This window comes from Rhea pennata, chromosome Z (genome assembly GCF_028389875.1).
Source record: "Rhea pennata isolate bPtePen1 chromosome Z, bPtePen1.pri, whole genome shotgun sequence".
Classification (NCBI taxonomy): Eukaryota; Metazoa; Chordata; class Aves; order Rheiformes; family Rheidae; genus Rhea; species Rhea pennata.
Genome location: NC_084702.1, coordinates 50,626,993 through 50,653,615, shown reverse-complemented (window position 1 = coordinate 50,653,615; position 26,623 = coordinate 50,626,993). Strand labels below are relative to the sequence as shown.

The 26,623-nt window shown below is 40.2% G+C and overlaps 1 long non-coding RNA gene across 5 annotated transcripts in view; it reads left to right on the top strand.

Moving 5' to 3' along the window:
* The window catches only part of LOC134153413 (uncharacterized), a 59,535-nt gene extending 33,410 nt beyond the window's left edge, over window positions 1-26,125 (top strand). The window contains exons 4-9 of one of the 5 annotated variants that reach the window (XR_009961159.1): window positions 13,080-13,175; window positions 14,294-14,336; window positions 17,906-18,128; window positions 18,233-18,287; window positions 19,479-19,595; window positions 21,696-26,125. This is a non-coding gene — a long non-coding RNA (uncharacterized LOC134153413). The other 4 variants (XR_009961158.1, XR_009961157.1, XR_009961155.1 and 1 more) reach the window with 4 other exon arrangements.
* Window positions 26,126-26,623: the final 498 nt, after the last annotated feature.

Genomic DNA, 26,623 nt, shown 5'->3' with positions numbered 1-26,623 from the left:
TACTTGTACATAATGTAAAACTACACTACTACAAATGGCAGCATAGCACTACTATTGAAAAGTGAAAGGACAGTAAAATAATTCATAGCAAGATTATAATACTTTATTTTACTAATCACTCTTCTACTCTAAGATTATAATAGTGATGATAGCATAGTAAATTGATAACAATTCTGTATAGGACTTTTCATTAGTAATTTTCTAGATCTGTACAAAGAAGCTAAGTAATATATTAGCAACATAATCAGATGCCTTTCAGGAGTTACTTACAGGAAGTTCCTATTTCAGAGCTGGTGTTTATCTCACCTGGATGTTAAGAAGGTTAGTTAATTTTTATTTCCATTGAACTTTGAAAATAGAAAGCCTTTGCAGTGTTCAAAAGCTTATTGCTTTTATTTTATTATCATTTATTATGAGCTCTCCTCTCTGAGAAACCAGCAAAGGTAAAATTACTGCCACCTGTATTGCAGAGATACAAACAGCATCATTTGGATGACAGGATTTTTCAAATGATCTTTGATTATTTAGTTATTAAAAGTGGTTACATTTCTATTTGCTTCCTTCTACTGCATGCAGGCCATTTCTGTGACTCTGTGCTAGCTATTTAGGAAACATCTGTAGAATGGAATTTGATTGTCAAAACTGTGAGTAGCGTTTCAAGTGGTTGTAGACAAGTGCAGGTGGTCAACACCAAAAAAGTGTCATTTTCAAGCATTTACCTTATTTGTAAGTGGTACAAGATAGCCCTTATAGCAACGAGTACTCCAGCCCTTGCTGCCACAAAGTGGGACCAGGCCTGTCTGGGCAGCTGGCAGGAGCAGGGAGTGTGAAGGGGAGGGCACAACTGAACAGATTTTCAGGAAATGAATTGTACACTGGCAGGCAATTCATTATGAGTAGTGTGAGGAGGGGTGTTTTTTTTAATAGAAGCGATTGAAATTAACGTGTTAGTATAAACTGACTTGTAATAACAGTACAGAAATTCCTGTATATATGTATGTGTATACTAATGTTATTTTCAGTTATTTTGAACTCACTCTTCTTCATGTGGTATACACTATACATGTAAAATACAGTTGTGTCTGTAATCATTTCATATTCCTTATAATGATTTCACTGGTGGTTATACAGAGCTTAAAGCTGGGCTCTCTTGCAGAAATGGGCCAATGTTGGCTCTCTCTCAAAAATAATAGGAAGCTGAATTTGCCATTTTTGCTTGCATTGCCCTATGTGATACAGTACACAATTTAGGACGCTGAAATTTAAAAATAGACCTGGGCTGTTTCCAAGAGTGTCAACAAGTAGTACCCCTGTTAAAATGCCTTTCTAGAATATAAAGTATAGGTAAACATTCAAGTAGAACTCTTTGTACATAAATATTTTCTAGTAGAGTCTAAGAGATTTTGTTCTCACAATGACAAAAACAAAGAAATGAAACAGTACAATTCTTGTTTCCCATATTATTTTGTGGAATTTTGTAAGCAAGTTTTTTTTCTAAATTCAAGATTTACTTAAAAGCCAATAAACTACCTTTTAAATGATAACCTACTGCAATAAAAAATAAATAACTTTCATGTACAGTTTCAATTGTTAAATTATTTTATGTCAAAAGCTAGGAAATGAAATACTTCTAAATATAGTGCATTGGAATTTTCTTATCAGTTAATTTTTTTCGAAGCTCTACACTTAAGAGCACCATAGTAACAGCTCTGCAAGCTGATTCTTCATTACAGTTATCCACTGAGAGCTTCAGTGAAGACATTTCCTCTGGGATCAGAGAGACTAAAAATCAATTCTGATAATATTAGAACAAATTTAAAGAGCAAAAAGCCCTAGAAAGTATGTGATGAATAAATAGGGAGCTCTTTATTCCCTGTGTAATCTTTTTCACTTCTTTTTTATTGTGCCATAAACAAATACTTCAGAGTTGGAAATACTACCTCATTTTTAGTCTTTCAAAAGATTTTGTAAAACAGGCTGAAGTCATTTGCTCTGAGGGTAACTATCATACACAAATATTTAAATTACTGAGCATGGCAATTATTTACAAAACTTACAGTCATAGAATGTGAAAAGGTCACATAATGAAGATAGTAAAACCTTTACTAATCATTTATGATTTGAATAAAGCCATCTGATTTACATTTTCTTTGCAACCTCAAATATGTATTGTTGAGGTTTCATAAAGTGAAGTAGAATTGTGTTATTTACCTTCCAGAAGAAATGACTGAAGGTTATGAAAGTAAATAAACCACATTAAGCAGAAGTATTAGATAATCATCCTGCATGCTAGAAATCTCTAAATAAAAGTTGTCTTTACAATTTTAAGGATAAAAGTTTATTTTCAGTACCATGGCCCTGAAGATCAGCTGACGTTTATACAGCACACAGCATTTATGCTGGGGCTTAGGGTGTCAGCCATAACTCCAGCCGAATGGTTTGTAAAGGGAAGATTCCATTTTGTACTGTTTATAAAATGTTATTCTGCAGATTCATGCTCCAAGACTAACAAAATCTATCCAAGTGGAGGCAAGCGCTTCAGTTTAACTTATTGCATTCATTAAACTAGGCTTAGATTGTCCTAATTATATGTTATCAACAATTAAGAAATGTATCACATGCCACAGATTGGCTAAAACATTCGGTGTGCTTGGATGAACGCCAGCAGAGGTGTCAAGTTCCATACTACCTTGTCATCAGCTGTAGTTCTCATTTTGCAGTACAAGCGGCAGCTGTGCTAGACAAAATAATCTAAATTCTCACATGTACTTTTCCTTTAGGAAACAGCTCACACCAAATAGCATTTCTGGTAGCAAGCACTGCTACACCTGAGCATGGCTGCGCTGAAAAAATATTTTATGAAAATTAAACATGAACTTACAAGCTTTTGTGACTTTAAGATGCAATCTTTCATCCTGCCACAGTCATGATATTTAGTCCAGACTGATTACTAGCAAAGACAAGTTGCACATGGGTGCTTGGTAATGATTTCACACATCTCAGACTGCATATTTCTCAGAGGCTGCTATTTTAGAAATATAGCACACAAAGTGTCCTAGCACAAGAAATGTCCCATCAAGAATACACAAATTAACAGGCAGCACTAACACTTCTAATGGCAGATGTTAAGAAACCAAAAGGAGACGACTGTCACTTATCTTGCTCAGAATTTTTCTTTGCTTCACTATTTAATGCTGTTCTGTCTGAGAGAAGAACTAGGTAGTCTCTGAAAAACCTTGTTTTAACAGCAGCTTGACATTAGAGTAACCAGAGGCACAGAAGCTGAGTATGGGAAAAGTTCTGCTAAGGAGGGGGCACAGCAACCTGACCTGTATGACACCAGAAATACTGAATGTGTGATTTCCATGTTGTGGACAGTGATCTCGGTGAAATCCAGGTGCATTTGTCTCTAAAAGTACCACTGGTTTCAAAGGAAGAACAACCCAGTCCTTTGTATTTGTGTGTAAAATCCAGATGTCCCTCCCTGGCCTTGGGCTGTGGTTTGACAGTATAGTTTGAGCATTCCTAGGGCTAGATGCAAAACATCATATAGTGCAAGCCAGGTCTCATTTGTCCAAAAATTTCTGACAGCTTAACTTTGCAAGCTAAAGTATCATTTGCCATTGCTCTCTAATTTTATGCCAAATCAGGCATTGTCTCTGCTGAAGCTTACCTAAATCTGGCATAAAAGAATAAGCCTGCATAATTATCATAGGACACTGTAAAACAAATTCAGTAGAAGTGAAATCATATACCTGCACCTAATTCTGAGCAAATTTGTCCTTTGGTGTGATCCAGTGCTGCACAGATCCGTCACTGATGGTGGTGGTGTTGGGGGGAGGGGGGGGAGGACTCGGGACCTCAGAGACCCATGTGCTGCTCAGGAGAGTTGCACTGCTCTGTACCTTCTCCTGGGGAAGCATGTCGTGGCTGTTGTGGATATCTTTGTTCAGATGCTCTTCTGGATTTCTCATTTTCAAAAATTAGCTAACTCCACTCCTTGTTCTATGAAGAGTTAGGCTTTACATGTGTATTATGATTCAGAGTTTTGTTTTTCAGGACACATACAGAGCACTACCTGTGTGTGTACTTCTGTAAACAATTTAGACATAGCTGCTGAGGCCACAGTGAGATCTAGTACTTTAACTGCATTTTTGTAATTATTATGGTGTCTCAGTTCAAGAGAGCTGCATGCATTTCAGACCTTCTGCTATATAAGGTTGCCAGATTCTGGCTCCTTGTAAAGGCAATGATACTTACCAAACCAGGTATTTTTAGAAAAGGGAAGACCTTCCTTTGGTTGAGGAGGATAGGATTAGAGACCTTCTGGGCAGGCTAGACATCCACAAATCCATGGGCCCTGATGGGATGCACCCACAGGTGCTGAGGGTGCTGACGGACGTTGTTGCCAGGCCGCTCTCCATCATCTTTGAAAGGTCCTGGAGAACTGGAGAGGTGCCTGAGGACTGGAAGAAAGCCAGTGTCACTCCAGTCTTCAAGAAGGGCAAGAAGGAGGACCCTGGCAACTATAGGCCGGTCAGCCTCACCTCCATCCCTGGAAAGGTGCTGAACAGCTCATTCTGGATGTCATCTCCAGACATATGGAGGAAAAGAAGGTGATCAGGAGTAGCCAGCATGGATTCACCAAAGGGAAATCCTGCTTAACCAATCTGAGAGCCTTCTCTGATGGAATGACTGGCTGGGTAGATGAGGGCAGAGCAGTGGACGTTGTGTACCTTGACTTCAGCAAGGCTTTTGACACTGTCTCCCATAACAGCCTCCTAGAGAAGCTCAGGAAGTGTGGGTTAGACGAGTGGACAGTGAGGTGCATTGAGAACTGGCTGAAAGGCAGAGCTCAGAGGGTCGTCATCAGTGGCGTGGAGTCTAGTGGCTAGTGGTGTCCCCCAGGGCTCAGTAGTGGGTCCCATCCTGTTCAACATCAACGACCTGGATGAGGGGATGGAGTGCCTCCTCAGCAAGTCTGCTGATGATACCAAGCTGAGAGGAGTGGCTGACACACCTGAGGGCTGTGCTGCCATTCAGAGAGACCTGGACAGGCTGGGGAGTTGGGCGGAGAGGAACCTCATGAGGTCCAACAAGGGCAAGTGCAGGGTCCTGCACCTAGCGAGAAATAACCCTAGGCACCAGTACAAGCTGGGGGCTGACCTTCTGGAGAGCAGCTCTGCAGAGCAGGACCTGGGAGTGCTGGTGGATGACAGATTGACTATGAGCCAGCAATGTGCCCTTGTGGCCAAGAAGGTCAATGGTCTCCCGGGGTGCATTAGGAAGACTGTTGCCAGCAGGTCGAGGGAGGTGATCCTGCCCCTCCACTCAGCCCTGGGGAGGCCTCGTCTCAAGTACTGTGTCCAGTTCTGGGCTCCCCAGTACAAGAGAGACATGGAGCTACTGGGGAGAATCCAGCGTAGGGCTACGAGGATGATGAGAGGGCTGGAGCACCTGCCCTGTGAGGAACGGCTGCGAGAGCTGGGCCTCTTCAGCCTGGGGAAGAGAAGCCTGAGGGGGGATCTTATCAGTGTGTGCGAGTACCTGAAGGGAGGGTGTCAAGGAGATGGGGACAAACTCTTTTCAGTTGTCCCATGTGACAGGACAAGGGGCAATGGGCAGAAACTGAATGGAAGGAAGTTCCGCCTGAATGTGAGGGGGAATTTCTTCCCTGTGAGAGTGACGGAGCTCTGGCACAGGTTGCCCAGAGAGGTTGTGGAGTCTCCTTCTCTGGAGATCTTCAAGGCCCGCCTGGATGCAACCCTGTCTACCATGCTCTAGGTGACCCTGCTGAGCAGGGAGGTTGGACTAGATGATCTCCAGAGGTCCCTTCCAACCTTACTGATTCTATGAGTCTAGATGATTTCCAGGATAGTGAGGCACAGGCGAGGGTAGTGAGGCACAAGGTAGAGAAGTCTTGGGGACAAGAGAGTGCTGGAATCTCTAAGGCTGGCTATAATACTAGAGAAAATATTTGTTGTGCAGTGCCTATCTATGCCATCTGCCTTACCTGCTCATATAAAATACCATACTAATTCAAATATGCTTTGTGGCATAGTTATTTTGTAGTAAAATAACAATGATGTGCTACAATGAAGCCCTTGCACATAGTTGCTACAGACTGAGGGAAGTTCAGCTCATCTATTGTAAATTGTCATACTAAATACTGTTATGTCTAAATTAAAGAATGCTATGTGTACTTCAGATCACCTACTCTGTATGGGTGTTTAGCTGCCTGCAAAATCAATGGTCCTTGCTCTAATGAATCTAAGGTCAAGTGAAAGCCATAAAACGAGTAAGTAGAAGATGATTATAAAATCAGATTGAAGAGCGTTTTGTCTAAATTGCTTTTTTTTATGAATTAAAGAATAATGTTGAGATGATTATTCCTCTAAGGATTGTACAGAATTGTGGCTTTGTGGAGGGATTCAAGTAAAAGTGAGCGTGTGAAGTATGTGTGTTCAAGGAGGATAGCGGAGACAGAATGGAGAAGCAGAAAGACACTTTTGATGATTGGTAATAAACGATATAGGGAATAAGAAAGGCAGATTGCTTGGTCTCATGGACAGGTATTTTGAAAAATGAGAAAACGTTTAAGATGACTATGAAGGGTTTTAGAATTTAGGAAAAGATCTGAAAAAGAAGTTACATATGGCATGGAAAATTTTATTTTTACTTTATTTCATGTTGCAGTGAGAGAGTAAGATCTGAATTCTGTATCTTATTGTAACTTAGTTTCTCTATAACCTCCTATAAAGAAAGAACTATTAGTATGTAGTATTTCTGTACTGCTGTTTGAGACAGAAGATGAATGAATGAGGATTTAGAACTTTACTGTCCTAAAACACAGTAATTACTGTCAAACAAATACCTTGCATGTGAGGGAAATGAAAAAGAGAGGGATGCAGAATTGCCCAAAGTCACGGTTCATTGCTCTTAATTCTATTTTTAGTCTCCTATACTACATTGTAGGACCTCACATGAGCTCAGAGAGAGATGTTAAGTAATGTTCTTTTGAGACAAATCTTCAGTAAATATAATAAAGTACTCTGTGCAATTTTAAAGAATTGTACATAGGAGATTAGTAAATTCGGGGCAGCATAAAACTCATGAGGGGCAGTACGATGTCAGCATTTTCACCACAAAATCATCATCATTAAGCAGACAGAGAAAATGTCTGAATCAAAGAGAGTGGTAACCACACAAGCACTCTTCACTTCACTTTATTTCTGAGAAAAAAGGAAAATTTCCACATATTTTTCGAAGTTAGAAACATGAATAACATTAGTGCCAATGAAAATGGGAACTGGCCAATTTGCCAACTCATCCTACGGCTTTAAAATGTCTTGAAAGGAAAAGCCAACATTGACTATCTTCATGATCCAAGCCTACAGAACATAAAATTCAATGAAGCTTCATTGTTACAGGAAAGCTCGACAGTAGTCAGTTATGGCCCAGTATCACTACTAACCTGTAAGAAAAAACTTTTGGAGCAGATGGTCCCAGCAGAGGTACACCTAGTGGTGTACCTGCTGAACAGTCTTTTAGCAATGGGGGCAGTTTTCATATCAGGCTAAAGTACCTCTAATCAAATGCCAGCTCTTTTTATATATATTCAGCAGAATTCTTTAAATTGAACACTGCTGACTGGAGTGTCTCAATACCATGTAATTGTTATTGGGTTCTGGGGTCCTTTTTACCATTATGAAGTGGTTCTACTCTCATCTACATGCAGCTATTCAGATAGGATTTCTACTCTGAAATCAGTTGTGAAGGAGATCCTCAGATCTTCAAACACCGTAATGTCATGTGCTGTTTCTTGGTGATCACTATGTGTTTTGCAAAAGAAAAGATCACTAAGTATGCACAAAGATACACCAACACATACAGTTGTGTGAGGTAAACTAAGCAGTGGTCAAAGAAGCAGGAGACTTCTCAGAGTTGCACAGTAAGTCAGAATGACTGCAGAGCATATGTCTCGTCACTCAGAACAAGACTGATATATATGGCCAGGTAAAATCTATCAAATGCCTTCTAAATGAAGGTGTTGAGTTGTAACAATATTAAACATCACATGTGAAAAGAAAGTTCTGTAAACACATATGTCCAGAAGACATACATGAAGCTTGTCATGAGTTGCAAGTGAACCTTCAGGCCCTGTCATTATTTTTCACAGGGTTCCCCCCACAAACTGAGTTACATCGTGTCGCAGTGATTAGCTTACTGTCCCCATTTAGCTCTTCAATGAGGTGTGAATATTTTAGTGCTGATGCATAGTCAGTTTTCACTGGTGTTTCATCTACATTTCATCATGCTGGGAGAAATGAGTCTCTGGGAATTTCTGAGGACTGCTGTGAACAAGATAGGCATGTTTCCTCATAGTTTTGTCGTGAGGTGTAATGGGGTTCCTCTTTCATGCAGTGCCAGCCCAGTTTGGGGGACTCTTGGAATACATATTCAGAAATATATTATGTTCTTGTTTGTTAGGACTTGCTTTGGCAAGACTTTTGCAATGGCAGAGAGATGGGGGCCTGAACAGAGGCTCTGTAATGGCTGTGGAGAAGCAGTTAACTAATTCAGGGAAGAAAAATGTTTTTATGATTTTACTTTTCACATATGCTGAAAGAGAATGGGATGGGTTCATCTCTTTCACTACTTTTACATTGTTACAATGTGACTAATACGTGTAAAGTGAACCCCAGAGGGGAATACCAGATGTAATTGTCGCTAGCAGATATCATTAGCATGAGAGTAGGACAAACACAACCCACAAACCTTCTGATGGTTACAAAGCCCTGATGTTCCTGAACGCATGACATTAGACATCCTGAGAAATCTCCCACATTGTGACCAAGCTTGGGGTATAATACCCCTGTCTTTGCTAAAGATTTAGTTTGTACCACACGTGCTACTCTTTTACCTTTTGCCCTTTCAGGAAGAATGACTAGTGCTATTATATGACAGTTGGCCTCTCAATCATACATTAAAGGTAACTATAGCTTAATTTAGATTGATTTCCCTCTTTAGTTACAGGGAGGAAAAAAAAAAAAAAAGTCAACTTGCATTCTTTAAATAAGGCAAATGCTCCTAGAGTCCTAGAGAGGAGTTCTGGAGATCTACTCTCTGCCCTTCTCTCAGGGAAGCTCTCAGTTCATGAAGCCCCATGTTTTGAGACCAGTGCAGCTCAGTGATGTCCATCACAGGTTCTTGGCATAAAGTCTTGCTTTCATCTCAGGCCATGCACATGCAAAGGGGTTAAACTACCATAGGTGATATTGTCTTGGTTTTAAGAAGCTGTGATGGATCAACATGATCCCTAAAGCAACATAGCTCTGCCTCTAACAGAGTCAGGGCTTTGTTTATCAGACCCCAAAATATCTAGCTTCCAACATACAGCCAGCTTGCCAGCATGCAGCTGCAGTAGGTTGAAGGTCTATGAGCTGAGCATCTCGTCTCTGCTCATATGCGGAGAGCCTGAGCCTGGCTCATTCCCAGTGCGCTAGCAGGGACAAGGAAGATAATAGTCCTTTGTCTGGCTTACTGGCTTTCAGGCCCAGGTGACTGCTGAGGAATGTGCCAAAACCAGCTGCCTTCCTCCCCTAGAGCCCTTGGCCATCCTCAGCCTGCTTGGTCGCAGCCTGCAGGCGTTAACACTGCCTTTGGCACACACAACAGGGCTGCAGTGGCACTCCGAGCATGTCACTCATGTCACATGAAGCATTCACATACTGAGGTGGTTTAAACAAGGCATTGCAAGCCACCGAGTTTCATACAGTAAATCCACCATAATAGGCCAGCATGTATCAGTAGATACCTCTGCACTGATCACAGTTGCCTTCTACATGGAGGAGGATACATGTTGCATGGGCTGCAAACATGTATTAAATCAAAACTCTTGCAGCTCCTGCAGTCCTTACTTAATACAATTAGAGTGACTTATGTGCGGCACGTGTCTGCTGACTCCTAGCAGATGATATATCTATGTTTTTCTTCAGGATTCCACAGAAACACATGTTCTGTAATGAAATCTTGTGCTGTACCCTTACTGAGGCTGTAATTTGCTATTATGAGGAAAAAGAAATCTTGCTGTGATATAGTTTAATACAATTTACAACCTGGAATTAAAACAGAAGATCTATTATGTCAGTGAAAACGAGGGATCAGTCCTGCTCTGGTAAATGAATGGGCTTATCCATTCTCACCTTGTCTGGGTAATCTCGTACCCCTCCCTCTTAAAATTACAGGAAATACAAGATTACTGGGGTGTATCCAAAGCTTCTAAGCCAATGAAGGATAGTCTTAGCAGGAGCAGATATCTTTAACCATTGCTTAGGTCATAGAAATAGATTCAGTTCACAACTCTCAGATTATCTGTCCACACGTGCACAGCAACTGCCTGCCTCCTAATTCTGCCCCCCCGCCCCCCCCCCCCACACACACCTAAAGCAACCATAGTGCAGGCAGTTCCCAGTCCTGGATTCCTGATATACCAACATATGTTGGCAGAGCTTTAATTTACATGAATTTAAATTTCTCCTAGGAGCAGGTTTCCCTGGTCTGAGAAAGGAACAGACTGTTCTTTTACTTCCCCGCTTTACATATGAATATACCCTTCCTATATCTTCCTAAGTTAGCTCTGACATGAATAGCACATCTATGGCCATAGTATTCAAATCTCAGAGCTGCCATTTGTCCAAATGCCCATGCAATTATAGTGTCATGTTTGACTTTAAACTTTTGAGTGGTCATGATGAAAACCCAAGAGTAACAAAGACATTCAGGTGGATATTTGTCTTTTAGACTTCAGAAAACCCACCAGTGTGGTTGAGTTCTCCATTTCCGGATCTGTAAAATTGTGGTGTTCTCTATCTGCAACACATATATCTATATACAGTAACTCTAGGTATACTGATTGATATATGGTACCTCATATTGCTCCTGGTCAAACTTCACCTCCAGCTGATCCTCTCCTTACGCTAAGAGCAGCTCTTCCACTGTGCAAAGGAGACTATGCAAAGGTTAAGTGCCAGCTTTTATTTAAGAATATCCTTCTCCTCTCAGCTGTCCGTGTTCTGTCATGGTCAAATCTCCTTTGGCCTTTCATCCCTTTAAAGTGGATAAAAGAAGTACTTCATCATAATGTAGCAATTTCTTTGTGGCAATTTGCTTGCAAAAGCAGTTTGAGAATATTTAGATTTGCTTTTACTCCTAAATATGTTAGTTATTGGTGGTGCATCAACTGCCTATAGTTCCAGATACTTTGGTATCATTTTATTAAAGATCCACTAGTAATACAGTAATAATATAATTCAATAGGTAACTGAAAAAATATAGCTGAACCAGAGCACTATTCTAGATGAGACCACCACTGTGTGCTGTGGCAGTGTTGCATGGCATGATCTAAAGCTAAAATTCACATCCATGCTTTGTAGTGATAGGAGAGGAGGGAAAATGAGACATGCACAATATTTCTTGCTGTTGGAAAATCTACAGCCACCTCAAATGAAGGGCTGAGTTCTGCCAATAGAGTTATTTTCTGATATATGTAGATTAAGTGGGATCATGGATTCACAAATTTAGGTAGTCAAAATAAAGGCATAAGCAAAAGCCTTGTGCCAGTTTCAAAGGGCTTGTGGCCAGTCAGAGATCACTGAACATTTAAAGGGTGAAAGAGGAGGGCTTAGAGGAAAGAGTAAGAGATTGTTTTGCAAACTTCCACAGTGCTCCAAGCACTGACTCACAGAGTCCATAACCTGCCAACGTTTGGCTTAGCTGGTATGAACTTATTTGGTGTAATAGCGTACTACCTCCTGCTTCCTCTTTCACTTTGAAGACATAAAGGAAGGTGTGGGAATGAGAAAACCATGTCAGATAAAATCTTGCAGAGGAATCAGAGCTCAGAGAGGAGCTGTGCTCTGTGTGCCATTTGGCCTAACTTCGACACAGCTGACAGCTGGACCTGCCAACCTCTGTGCACTTAAAGCTCGGATCAGATACAGCCCATGTTTGTATAGGAACAGGGTGCAAATTATAGGAGGCTTTTTTTTAATTATAGAGGTAGATTAATTTCTTCAATATTTTGTTAAAGCTAGCAGCTATGCAAAGAGATGCATGGTTACAGCCTGATAAGTAACCATCAACCGTGCAACTTTGTTAACCCCCAATGTTTTTTCCCCCAAAATGGGAAATCCATTTTTCTTGCCTTTTTGTGAGGATCTGGATAATGGCATTATTTGCAAAGTTATTAAAAAGCAAGCACTACATTATCAGTCTTGTAATTCATCTTAGGTCCAGACCTTGATTTCCTGATTCAAACTGATTATTGAGAATAGTTTCATTCATTTCAATGGGACTACATTTATCAGATTCTGGCCCATAACAATTCCTTATTTATTTTCTCTGTCCATCAGCCTTGGGATATGTTGTAGACTTTTTGATTTTACCAAACACTTTAAGCATCTCTGGGTATAATGTGAAAAATTGTTCAGACTTTTTCTTTCTTTTTTTTCTCTCTCTCTCTTTTTTTTTTTTAATCGCATTCTTTTTTTCCCCAGGAGAAATTGGCTGTATTGCAATACAATTTTTTTTTTCCTTAAGTAAATAGATATAGTTTGTATCTTCTGGCAGGAATAAGAAAGCAAAAATAAAACAAGCCCTCGCAATTCTTGGCTAGATGAATCTTCCAGGGTTTGATCCCCTGGCAAAGCTCTGTGGTTTGGCTTTCTCTCTTCTCTTAGGATTGCGTGTATGCTTCATTTTCTTTGATTTCATAGCACTGTTTATGTTTATCTGCTAGCTTTTGTCTTATTTGCCAGTTCTTTTTCTTTTTTTAAGCTACTTCATCTACTTGACTATTAAATATCTTCCTTTCTATACAGTCTCATCATTTCCTCAATTTGCCATCTTCAGAACAAGGGTCTAGTTGTAACCCACTTCTTCTGCTTTGTCCCTCTTTCCTTCCTCTTTCTGCAACTGTTTTTCCCTTTCACGCTGTCATTCCTTGCTTCTAACTCTGCTCTTTAGAGATTACTATTACTTTAGACAATTACTATTTACTATTTACTTTTATGTTTCAGGTATTAGCTTGCCACCAGAGACTGAAATTCACAACTTGGTCAAAACTTGGATTTCTGTTTCATAAAGAATTGCAACATAACATTTGATTTCATCAGGTAACCATGTTGAAATGAAAACTGTGAACAGTGCTTTCTTATTTTATGGCTTTAGAAAACACTCCCTGAATTGTTAATGAAACTGGAAATGACAGCAATATCGCCCATTCTATTTTCTTCAGCAAAACGAAACATATATATACATATATATGTTATATATATATATATATATATATATATAAAGCTAAAGATTTTTGTCATTGAAAAAGGAATTTTGGACCAAACCAGAGAATTTTCTTCTTTGTCAGAAGGTATATTATGACAGACTATTTGTTGCTAAGTTGAAGACCTCTGTGGCAATAGTCCTTCTGGGCTCACTACTGTTTCCTCTGAATTCAACTATTGACCTCCCTTTTTGATTAAATGAGGGCACTGTTGGGCCCACTGTGAAGGACCTGGGAAACAGCTCTCAGTACAGGGGACTTTTAAGCCTCTTACAAACAGCAAGAGTTTATAGCTGCAAGAATCTGTGTTGCTGGCCTGCGAATTGAGGCTGCTTTGCGAACCTCCGAAGCTGCTTGATTTCTAGCCCTGCTGATTATGCAGTGGGGATGAGAGAGATAGCAAGGAATGCTAATCTTATCAGCTTCCCAACTTAAGTTGTCCCTGCTCATTGTTACTTTGCTCCTAGGGAAAAATCTCATTTAGTAACAACTGGGTCTATTCATGGAAGTAAAGTTATTTACCATTGAATTGCTTTTGCAGAATTGAATCCTGAATTTTCATGACTAATTCATTTTATTCTCTCTAGAGTGCTTTACAAATGTTATTTGGTTTGGTAGCCATTTTTCTGGAAGATACTTCAGCAAAAATACTGATTTTAATAGAGTCCAATGGAAATGGTTAAACATATATTTATTTTAATTACTGAAAATTAAAAGGAACATCTTAACTTAAAGTCTAATTTGGTGTTCTGCCAGTTCAAGCAAAGATGAATGAGGCATATTAAAAATGAACATGGTTCTTACTTTTATTGGTTATATGGCCACCTTTCTCACTACATACATCAGTTAGCAAAGTCTGCTTTCAGCAGTGGAAATTTCATTATCACTTCTAATTCTGGTTTTGTAGCACATTAAAGTTTCCAACAGTTAATGACTCTGGTTTCTTTCTTTCAGGTTTACCTTTCATCAAAGAGCATGGAAGAGGAAAGAAATGACAGTAAGGCTGAATTATGAACTCTTAGAAGTTGAGAACAAGAACTGATTGTATTGTGAAAGCTAAATTCACTGCTCCTGATTAACACTGGGCAACAGTGATCACATGCATGAGATTGCTGAAGCAGATGTAGTGTGCATATTGCTTTTGCAGGTTAGAAGAGACAAAAGGAAAACACTTACTTCAGTTTTCAATTTAATTTTTTTAAGAGTACCACAAATACCACTTTAAAGGGCTCTCAGTTGCTTAAAAACTAATTCCAGGAGTTCCTCACTTTAACTGAAAATATTTTCAAACCTTAGACAGAGATCATCATATTCCAGACTTCTTTACCATTATTAAACTTTCTTCTTTTCTGTTTTGTATGACTCATGCACCCCAGACAGGTTCTCAGGTCCTTCATGTCAGCAGCGCTGTCACGGTGACCATAAGCTGTTCATGCCATTGCGACCATATGCCTAGTGGTTACCAAAATCACAGCACTTACTTACTTACATTCCCCCTTTACCTATTCACCACTGCCTCACCTGAGTGACCTAACATCTTTCTGTGGGTCACCCTGTTACAGGATGACTGTTATCATATCTTACAGAGGTGTTACAACTTGAAATCATTTAGTTTGTAGAGTGCTTTGAGGTTCTCTGACAAAAGTGATTTCAGCATGCAAAATACCACAGCAAAATAAACTAATCTAGATCATGGAGGTCAATCCTGTCTTTCTACATTAACCTAACAGCCTGTGCTTTTCCTCTTTCTTTCGCCATTTGCCAAAACAGATACAGTTTGTTTTTTCTTTGATCCCATGGAGTTGACAGTGACAGACTACTTTTAGTTTGTCATCCTGAACCTTCCCACTTTCCTGGTGATGTGACCCATGACATTTGAAAGATCTGTAATCATAGACAGCTGCCTCTCTGAATAATGTCTAAATACCACAGGGTAGGTGGGACAAGACCACACAGAAGTCGTTGTCCTCCTAGCACAGCCATTGGGTCTGGAGGTTTGGTAGTGAGAAGTAACTGTGAGATGCAAGGATTTTCCAAGACACTAGTGAGGGATGTTTTCACAAGACAGCTCAGTACTCTGTTAAAGATATATTTTCTCAGTTTTCAAAAGAAAAGGAGTTTCAGGCTGTTTTGAATGTACAAATAAAAGACCCCATCCAGTGGTGGAGCCCCTATGTAACATGAACAGTGTTTTTGCGATATTTTCTCATCAGTCCGTGCTACAAGGAATAGTAAGATTTTTATGTTCAATCTTCAAAAACTGGAAAACTGCTGAAAATTGGTCTGGTCATTTAAAAACTAGTGAAGTATAGGATTTAGTACTGTCAGGATCCAGTGATTTGTGGATTTGCATTGTGCACACGTTCCCCACCAGAAGTACCAAGCACATAATCAGGACTGAGAGTAACAGAACAGGCTCAACAACTCAAGGACAGTCACCCTTGTTATTCTTCTCATCCCAAAGCACTCAGCACACATCACAGTAGAATGAAAACAAATTACATCTCATACAGCAAAATGAAAAGCAACTTCAAAACAAATGACCAGCCAAAGATTAGAACTTCTGGAATATAGAGCATTCAGGCACAGTAGCACAGGATAATTCAGGCTGGAAGGGATGTCTGGGGACTGTAATTCAACCTCTTGCTAACAGCATGGTCAGCACTCAGATCAGACTAGGCTGCCTGGGGCTTTAGCCAGTCACATCTTGGAAAACTCCAAGCATAGACACACACAGCCTTTCTGGGCAATCTGTCCCGCTGCTTGAGTGTCCTCATATGGAAAAAGCTTCTTCTCATATCTAGTCCAAACCTCTCGTTTCAACTTATGCCCATTGTCTCTTGTCCTCCTGCCACACATTGCGATGGAGAGCCCAGCTCTGTCTTCTCCATAACCTCCCTTTAGGCACTGGGGAGACCCCACTGCAGCTGCCCCTTCCCCAGCCTGGACAAGCCCTGACCCCACAGACGCTCCACACAGAGCAAGTGTTCTAGCCCGCAACCAGCTTGGTGGCCCTCCCCTGAACTTGCTCCGGTTTATCAATGTCTTTCCAGTACTGGGGGCCCCAAAACTGGATTCAGTATCTAGATGAAGTCTAATGAGAGCTGAGTTGAGGGACACAGCCCCTTCCCCAGTCTGCTGGCTGTGCTCCTGCTGATACAGCTAGGATGCTGTTAGCCTTTGCTAGTCCCAGGCACCCTGTGGACTCGCACTCAGCTTGCTGCCCATCAGGACCCCCTAGGGCCTTTCCGACAGAGCTGCTCCCCAGCTCCCAAGCCCAGGCCCTCACAGGGGGCTCTTCCCACCCCGGGCGAGACTTTGCATTTGTCCCTGCTGGCTTTCATATAGATCCTGCTGGCCTGGTCCTCCGGCCTACCTAGGTTTGTCTGCCCTTGAGCATATGGACTTGTTCCTCCTCCATGCCCTTTGGTGTTATCTGCAAACTTGATGAGAGTGCATGCCAGCACTTCCTTCAGGCCAGTGATAAAGATGTTAAACAGTACAGCTCCCATAAATACCGAGAATGGCTAATAAAACCAGATCATCAATCCAATAGGGTATGACTTACGGCACTGGCAACAATCAGATCCAAGGAAAAGGGGAATTCTGCCTAATATTTGGACAAAGAGTCACCACTGATACTAGGCTGTACTGTCAATACAGCACATTATTTACTTTAAACAACAAAAACAGACTTTTAAGACCAGGGAGACATTAGCAGACTGGAGATCTCATGGAGAAAATAATAATGATCTACACCAAGACATTACGTTATTCTGTACTAAATACAGTCCTTTGGGATTCATTATCTAAACCAATGAATCATTTACAGCTCTTGAATTCTGTTGATTTCAATAAGATCCTGATCACAGCCTAACAGATCTGGTTAAAAGCAAAGGGATTGGATTATACAGTCTTTAACAATTTCATGTAAGAAGTAATAACAAATTAATGACATATTTCTTAAAGAGTTCTGCAAACTCCTTTACCAAGAGTCCAGTCAGAAAGCCACGAGTTTTTAAAACTTAATTGTCTAACCTATTGTACAGGCCTCTTTTACAAAAGGTAGCATTCGGCTACCATGTCTCTCAGGGCACCAAAGGAAAATTGTTATTTTGTCATGGGGACTAATTTCAGGGATGGATTTCTCCGGGAACTCATTTAGAGCACAAAACTCCTGCTTTGGAGCTCACTGATGTTTAAGTTTGAAGGCGAGACACAAGGAACAGTATTTACTTTAACTTTGGGTTGATTGTGTTTTTACTAGTTTTGCTTTGGTAAACTCAATTCCAATAATGAAGTTATTTACATAGTGTTGGCAGCCACAGTTGTCAATTTATGTAGCTCTTGGGTTGTCTCCGCAAGGATAATTTTCTGTTGTTCTTGCTTGAATGTTGTAAATCAGCTAAGGTCTGGAGGTGCTATATAAATCACAAGATAGTGTCAGCATGTTCTGGTCTAATGTTTTACTAATGCAAAGTAACGTACTCTGTTATCCAGTAATTTTACATGCACAATAACTATTCATAAAAATTCTGTAATGTACAGGAAATTGTTTGGATTTAGGAACCCTCTGCAATGGAAAACCAGCTAATATGCAACAAGAACTTGTCTTTCTCCTGAAGAAATATCTCCTCATTATTCAATGCACAAAGTAGCCTGGGCTTTAACCAAAGTGGAACAGGCATACATGAATAACACTTTCCGGTCAAATCTGTTCAAAACTTTGGATATTGTTACACCTATTTAGAGAAAACATTCTGGAAACTTTCCTGTAAAATGCACTAAGGTCAGTCATAAAGCAAGGTATTAGTACATGCTCACGGAATAGTATAATCTGGTGTCATCCTACAACTGTATAGCACACATTTAATCCTTTCTTCTATGTTATAGTCTCTGGTTTCCTGAGTTTACTTTGTGCAACAGAAGCTAAACTTGCTATACCCAGGTAAGTCCAATTTCTGTGCAGAAAGATACATACCCAATTTAATGCCCAATTATAAAGCTTGTTTTAAGTAAAACAAATGCATGTTCTTGAGATTATAGAACTAATAATGTAGAAGTATGTTCTCATTCTGTTTCATGATTTACCTCCAAATTTGATCAAAGCGAGATTTCAGGATGTCTAAGAAATGACATGTTTCAGACCATTATAGCTTCTCTTGGGCTATACATGACTGCCCCATATCAAGGATCAGGAATCCTTCTCTTTCATCGAACTAAAACAGAGAGAAAATCTTAGGTGTGTTGTCCACTGCAGAGATTACTCTTTTTATATAAAACCTAAGCATATGGGCAAGCTTGGATGTATTTTGGTGCACATGCCAAATACAGTAAATGCACAGAGAGGCCTAGGCTGCCTAGAAGCACTGAGCTCACTGCACGTTTCTGTGCAGATGATTTGTGCAGGTGCAATAAATCCACTCCTAGGAGGACTGCGCTCATTCCGCAGGTAGAACCAAAGTTACCTGTCCATGCAGCTTAGGCCCCTTGCTTACAATTTCTGCATGTCCACATTCAGTAACTCTGCTGGGGCCATTGCTCCAGCTCTTCTCCTGCTGGGCTGTCAGATGCTCACACTTCCCAGCATCCAGAAGTTCTTGAAGAACATAGGTATTTCCCAGTTTTTCTGTGTATGAAATTTCGGAACACTAAATGAAATTAGGAGCAAGGAAATGCAGATAGCATAATACAGTGACCATAGGTTAATCTTGTCTACTATCGGCAGACATTGAACCTAAATGTCCACTTCTTAAATATGCTGAGACATATCTGAGGTGATTTAGTAACTTACATCAGCCAGAGTTAAGGCTGATTTATTTTCAAAATATAGCCTCCAAATTTTGTCTTCTGGCTATTTCAGTCATGTTGAAAAATAAGAGAGTAGATGGATGAAGAAGAAGAATGGTAACAAAATCATAAATATGTATAATTTTATATAAATATATTAAAATAAATATAAATATTTCTATCAAATTGTTTTTGCTTCTTACCTTATATAAGTATTATGAAGATGAAATAACTTGTATCATAGACTGTATTATTAAAATAACATATTAAATAAATTACTCCCTCTATTTAAAGAATACAGCTTTGAGATTCCACAGAATAAACTAACTAAAATCTCTTTATTCTGTAGAGGCTGCATAGACCAATTCTGTCTACAGGAAAATACAACACTGCTCTCCATTTGGAAGAAGTGCTTGGATGTCTTTTGCAAGAACAAACTCCTGGATGCAATTTCTTCGATGGCAAGGTAGCACTGAGGGTGACTGCCTGCCTTGGAGGTTTTAAGTTTTCTCTGTCCTAGTGAGGCTTCCTTGTACATCTCCTTTTTTTTTTTTTTTTTTTGTAGGCCAGTTTACACTGACATCTCAAAGGCTTATGGCTTTTCCCTTCCCTTCCTCTACTTGCTTTGCTTTTCTATCACCACATGCTGCACATGCGAGGTAGAGCTGCCTTTTAACTTCAGAGATCAGCACGATAGGAGGGCAGTGGAAATCAAACAAACCTTCAAAAGACACAAGGGCAGTGAGGCACCCGCAAAACTAGCACTCAGATCCAAAACTAGATGGGTGGCCAGCTTTATCCCAGACAGTCCATCAACAGCCTAACCACAGGTCAGACCAACTCCAGCGTTGCTCATACTGTCCTGTGGCATTCACCAAGAAGCCAGATATTTCTGCTTAAGGAATTTCCTCAGCAAGGACTGCCTTTAAAGACGGAGGGGGAAGTCAATCTGCTAGAGAAAATGCACACATATGCCACCTAATTAAAGGCTTTTTTTAAAAAAAGAAAGCAAATCTACATTCTTGATTGAATTATCATGGGAAAACAGGAATAAGCCTTCCATCTTATTTCACGTCGGTCTGAGTTTTCTTGGACTTAAGAGAAAAAGTTTAAAAATGCTCACAACAGTACGTTTTCTTATCTAAATTTGCTAATTTGAGGTTCTGTTAATTCAGTTCTTACCCATTCAGTAGACCTTATAAGCATCTAAAACACAACTGTTTGATATTTGCCTACTACAGTCACATTCTGTTGTTCCTTCTTTCATTTCATGGGTATAAGATCGAGCGTCCAGGTACTTTTGGCAGGTAGTGAGCTTTGTTTTTATTATAATGAATGCAAATACTCACAAGCTAGAGATTCTTTTGAGCTGATATGACTGTTGAGCACAAAAAAGACCATCCCAATTCCAAAGATCCTGTAGTCAAAGACAATAGACTATGTACTTACTTACATTCAATTAGTACAAATTTCAGCATCAGTTATTTGATTCAGTAGATTTAAACTCTGAAGACTGTTCTGTGGGGGCACCTGTACAGTACTTAGTGCCAGGCTTAGTGGGCAGAAGACTCCACGTGTGTGCAAGCATGCACAGAGGCACTTACAAGTCCATAGGGCAGGGTTTGCGCTCGACACTAGGAGCAGCAGCCAGCAAAAGGGGCTCTGTGTTGGTAGTAGCATGTGGGTATTAAATTACCACATGCAATAAAAATTGTTTCATGACATTTTGCACCGTGGTATACAACAAGCACAGATTCCTATTTCTTAACAGAAGCGTTTTTAAAGAAACAGCAGGACAGCACACTGTTCTAGCTTTTCAGCTATTGTCCAATTTCAATCTGCGCTTTAAAGTGAATTCCACTATGATTTCAAAAGCCTAAGTGTACCTGGTCTCCTTCCTTTCACTGAAATCTTTTATATGTGAGCTTTCCTACCTATTTATGCTTCTGTCAATTAAACAGAAAGGGCTGGTTTTGTAATAAGAAAATGTGTGATTTCCAGTTCTTGATCCAATTTCTTGTTAACATCTTTTGAATATAAAACACACACAGGAACTTGGGCAAGGTGTGGTTTTAAGGAACTAGCACAGAAAATGTGCTTATGATAAAGCGTTTCAATTGTGGTTTTTGAGGTGTACAAGCAGCTTTCTTAGGATGAACTGGCTGGAGGGGTGCTGAATAGAAAATGAAGAAGTTGGTAAAACTGCAGGGTATTTTGCCCTTAGTTCTGCACTGAATTCTCTGGAGCAGATGAGGGAAAGGAGTACCTCACACTTTTGTGTAATTGGCTTTCACTAAGCTGAGTAGTAAAATCTGTGATTAGTATATATGTCTGCGATTTCCAATCAGCTAAGCTATGTGTTATCTAGTTACAAGTATCTTTGATACTTACTGACTAGAACAAGGCAGGCATTAACTCTTTGTCAAAGAACAAACTGAAATTCTATATAATCCTCATGTTATGGCTCCTGTTCTTTCTAGTTTAATCTAAAACACTGGGAATTTGTTATACAACAAGAAACACATTTTAGGAATTGTCACATTTTGTAATTTCTTTTTGTGTTTAGAGTGTCATGAGCATTGTGGCTCTGGTTCAAGCCAACTACAGCCTGGAAAATGAAATACAATCTAAAAATATCATAAAAATGGAAAATTTCAACATTAATCTCATGTAAATCTTTTACATTCTGTAGTCAAACTCTGTGAACCTGAAAGAGAATCCAACTGTAAACCAAGACTCTTTGCTGTTACTTGCAGTTCGTCACATCAGACCAGGCTGTACCCTTGGGTCCTAGTCATGAAAGAGTCTTTGTGAGGAGACCTTGCCCCATCCAAGGACTTATCAAAAAATCTGCAGAACCTTTCATGACAGGGTGGCTCTACACTGAAGGAAAGGACTGAGGGTAAGCAGCACAAAGGAGGCTGAGAGGAAGAATGGCTCAACAGCTTAAGGCAACGTTTTAAATTCAAGCAATCTGGGTTGTAGTTCTTCTCCTACTACCAGTTTCTGGTGAAGCCCTGGGCACTTCCCTTACTCTGGATTTTGGACTGTTGGCTGTGAAATGGGGAGACCAGCTCTCAGCAGAACTGTTGCAAGGATAATTACAAAGAAAGGAAGGAAGGAGCTGTGGGTTACAGCTGTCCTAGGACAGATAACAGGGTTACTGGGGAGTGCAGATATGATCACCTCGCAGTCCTATGCAGATCTGTCAGCAAAAACAGCCGCCTCCTGGATATGCTTCTTCGGGACCTCCAGCAGCTTCTGAGGAAGGAAGGCCAAGCAGGGCATGCTTTACTGTTAGGTGTTTGGGACCTATGTGCCAGTGTCATGGATGTGAAGTGGAAGAGCTAAAGGGACTTCTTCCCCCCATCCCCCTCTTTCAATTATGCAAAATTCTTTAAGATACACAGGTTGTACATCAGGGCTGAATAAGAGCATACAAAGTTTGCAAATATGCATTAACAAATTATCCTGCTGCCAAAGTCATCTGTATTTGTAACACATCTAATGCTCTTAAGCAGTGCTGTAGGTGAACCTGGAAGGCAGATGTAGTATTTTAATGCTAATATGCTATAAAATATCTTAGCAAAATAAGCAAGTCCCTCTGCAGTGGGTGTTTATTTTCCTTGATATGATTTAGAAGATTCTCATGTGACAATATCTTTTGTGTTGTATTTGTAAAATGATCTCTATGAGAATAGCACACTATTACAATACATTACAATATAAAGTTGCTTGAGCAGCAGAAAGCTCCTAATACAGTGCTTCACAATGGAGCACTTAAACAGTTTAATACAGCTTTCGTGTACAGTATTTTGAAGAATCACTACAAGCCATGTTTGCAGCACTTTTGGGAAAGCAAGATAATATTGAGGAGAACCTCCTTAGCAGAGAGCTTCCTGTCACCAGAACGATCATGTTGCTGTTCCAGCAAATCCAGGTGGGAACATTTTCAAGGAAATGTCGAATACTTCTCCTTTTGCCCAGAAACAGCATAGCTATTTTTAGGGATATTTTCCATTGGCCTGCAGCACACTTCAGTTGCTGTAACATAATGGAGAGTGGCATATTGTATGTTACGTTGAATTGAGAAAATGACTATGTTGCATCATGTCTGTATTTGGCACTGAAGGATGCTGAGATATTCATATTTCTTCATACTTGTGCCAATTTGTATGCAACACAGATTTATCATAAATAGAATGTAGGATCTGGGATCTATCCTGTGCTCATTTACCCCTCTATCAATCACGTGTAACACCTTGATAGCATGCAACTTTTTCAAGGGAGCCTGGAATCAGTCCCAGTGTATTCTGGCCATATTCTGTTTACGGTGCTTAAAAAGAAGACACTGTTGTAGGAAGAGCTGGTGTTGTAATGTATACTTTTGGGGCTCTACTTATATAGACTCGTGAGGCTCAAAAATATAAATATCCAAAAATTATCCCTTCTTTTTAGAGCATTTTCTAATTAATGGGACATATGTTAAGACCCTGCATGGGAACCCGCTTGACAGAATGCAAAAGCTCACACAGGTGCCCCAAATAATCAGGTGCAGATTCCCAGGGAAAAGGCTCTCAACTAGGCAGTTAAGGCTCTGTGCTCACCAAGCAGCTCTGGCCCCACAGTAAGCTACAGTGGTGTGGGGACTTCTGCACCAGTTCCCCTTCATCCCCACGGTCCCCACAGCTCCCCCTCTGCAGGGGTATGCGTCTGGCAGAGGCTCCAGCTCCACGGGAGAGCAGACTGACAGCTGCACCCGGTCACTGGACCAAGATGGGGCCAGGTAAACTGCTTCACAGTTGCTCCGTGGTGGTTTTCTCCTCCAATACTGTATCACATTTAGTAAGAAAAATAAAAAATAAGCCTTGGGCACTCTGTTTTAATCTAAATAACTGATATTGCTGCAACTAAGGTAATATTAAATCAAATGTGATTATGGACAATTACACAATTGTCTTTGGAGACAGAGAAGCTGCAGGTGTTTCCATGCCTGCTTTGTGAGTGAGAAGACTCCTCACTCAGTAAGGTACCTCAGCCAGTTTGAGGTGAGTCACCAGGCTGCGTTTGCATGGCAAGTTAGCGTAGGCGCTGCATTACTGATCAACCCTGAAGACTCTCATTGGCCAAGTAATGGGGACATCAGGAGCTAATATTGTAACCGCCTGTCATTAGAAACAGAAGATTTTAGTTTTTAAGACTATCATGATTTCAACCTTTAGATACATGTCGCTCTCCATCCCTTCAGAAAATGGCATATCTTTTATGTGCAATCTCAGCAATAACTAAGAAAAGATTTTCAGATTAAAATTAGAAAGATCAGCTATACTCTGATTGGCAAGCTGAACTGCACATTAAAGTCACTTTTGATTTAGTCGTTTCAAGAGATCCATCGCTACTGTTTTCTTTAGTCCTTGACAGTGGGCTAAAGATGTACTTGTTCTTCACATCTTATTTATGTAGAATAGCAAATAAAAATATTTCCTAACATTCTTTTCTAAAGTATCCTTTAAACAAACAGTTGGAGAAAATGAGCTGAATGAATTAATTTAGGCAGTCCAATCTGCTGCATTAGACAAGATTTTAAAAAGACTCTAAGAGCATCTGTGTTGGGAGAAAATAGGGCAGAGGCTCCTTGTCCACAGCAAACTACTTATTAGAAAGCGGGGACTCCATCAACATCAGGGAAACCTTTGCCACCAACTTCAGCCAGGTTAGGATTTCAGCCAGTACGAAATATCAGTATACTGATATTTAACCCTATATTCTCAGCTGGTTTCAGCTTTTTAGAAGAACACATTTATCTTGTGGACTCAAGCAATGACTGGGATTGAAGGTCCTCACATAGTTCCTATTGCTGTGTGGCATGTAATCTGATGTTGTACTTACTTACCTTTTTTTAAAAAAAGAAAATATATGAGCTGCAGTTTTCTTTTTATTTCCTATCTGTTCAAGTACAGGCTGTAACATGCAGAAGTATCACTGCTCGTAACTATCACACTTAATTATGCTTCATGTGCTGAATTTGGGATCTGAATGTCACTCAAGTGATTCTTGCACACTTTATGATGGATATTTAATCCAAAAACCTGAAGAAAACAGATCATTTAATTTTCTAATCAGTTTACCAGATACAGGTTGTGAGGCATGGAAATATTTTGAGCATTTTCTATGTTTTTTAATGAAGTGTTACTACAATAAGAGGCGGATGTTACAGCCCAGCTGCTGCAGTGCGCAGCAGTGGCTTTTGTGCTCTGTGCACAACTTTATGTGTCAGCTTGTGGCAAAACTCCAGGCCTCCAGCCAAGGACGTCTGACAGCGAACTGCTTCTAGAGACATAGGATTTTTTTTTTTTTCCAGTGCATAAACACCTCAAAAATTTTAGAGTGACTTATTTCTAGATGGGGAAGAACGAGAAGAGAACACTTTTCTGTTCTTTCTTTGCAAGGGTGCAAGCCATGTGTTTTTTCTCTAGGAACTCTGTGAGCAAAGGGGACTCGCCAGGATCTGTTCGCAGCGTGGTACATTTGCTCCTCCACCATTCTGTCCATACTGCTGTTTTCTCCTCCCTTAAACTTCATCTTTTAAACTGATGATATTCTGCAGAGATGCAAGATTTATGTCTTCCCTAAAAGACGTGGAACAAGTTTTTCCTCTCAGTGCAGAGCATCTAAGATAATGAGGAACACACTAGCAGCATTAAAACAAAGGCGCATCAGATCCTCAGGGGAATCGGATGCCAGGCGTGCAGTATTTCCTCCAACCATCTGAAAACCAGCATCATTGTTCTTTCAGGATGTTTCTGAAGCAAAGGAAACAATAGGACGTGCCCATAAATCCTTCCCATTAGGGTAAAGAAGCGTACAAAGCAGTAAGATTCAAACTTTATGTTTGGCCAGTCCATGGCATGAGTAGATGTAACTGACTTGCCAGGGCCTCCACTTGCTGGGTATTCTTAGTAAGCAGGCCAACACGTGAATATTTTTCTCTCTGAAGTGTGTGTGTGTGTTTTCTTTTCTTGTATTACCTCCTCACTGACGAGCAGGAGAGTCTTAAGGGAGTAGTCACAGAAGCTTGAAAGTAAAATAAATGCTCCTCCCACCGGAGTCACATACATCCTTCATTTTTTCAGCAACAGCGTACGTAGTACTTCCCTTAAAGAGTTGTTACTACTTGATGCGAAAACTAAAAAGTGTCTGTAGGATGTTTGGCATCCCAAGCACTGCTGCAGGTACAGCAGGAGCTAACTAGTAAACAGCGGCAGAGATCAGAAATTGATTTTGTTTGAAAGGAATTATTTCAAGGTGATTGCATAAAACAGACAGGTGTGTGGTAATATAGCTGAGGTAAATATTTCTAATCCCATGAAGGAAGAGTCACCTATAGTTTGTGTGTCTGCAGCTCAACGTTTCTTGCCTTGCCCTGTGACCATTACACCCATTTAAAGTTAGCTAATAGAAACCAGCATATGGGGAAATAAAGAAGCCCATACT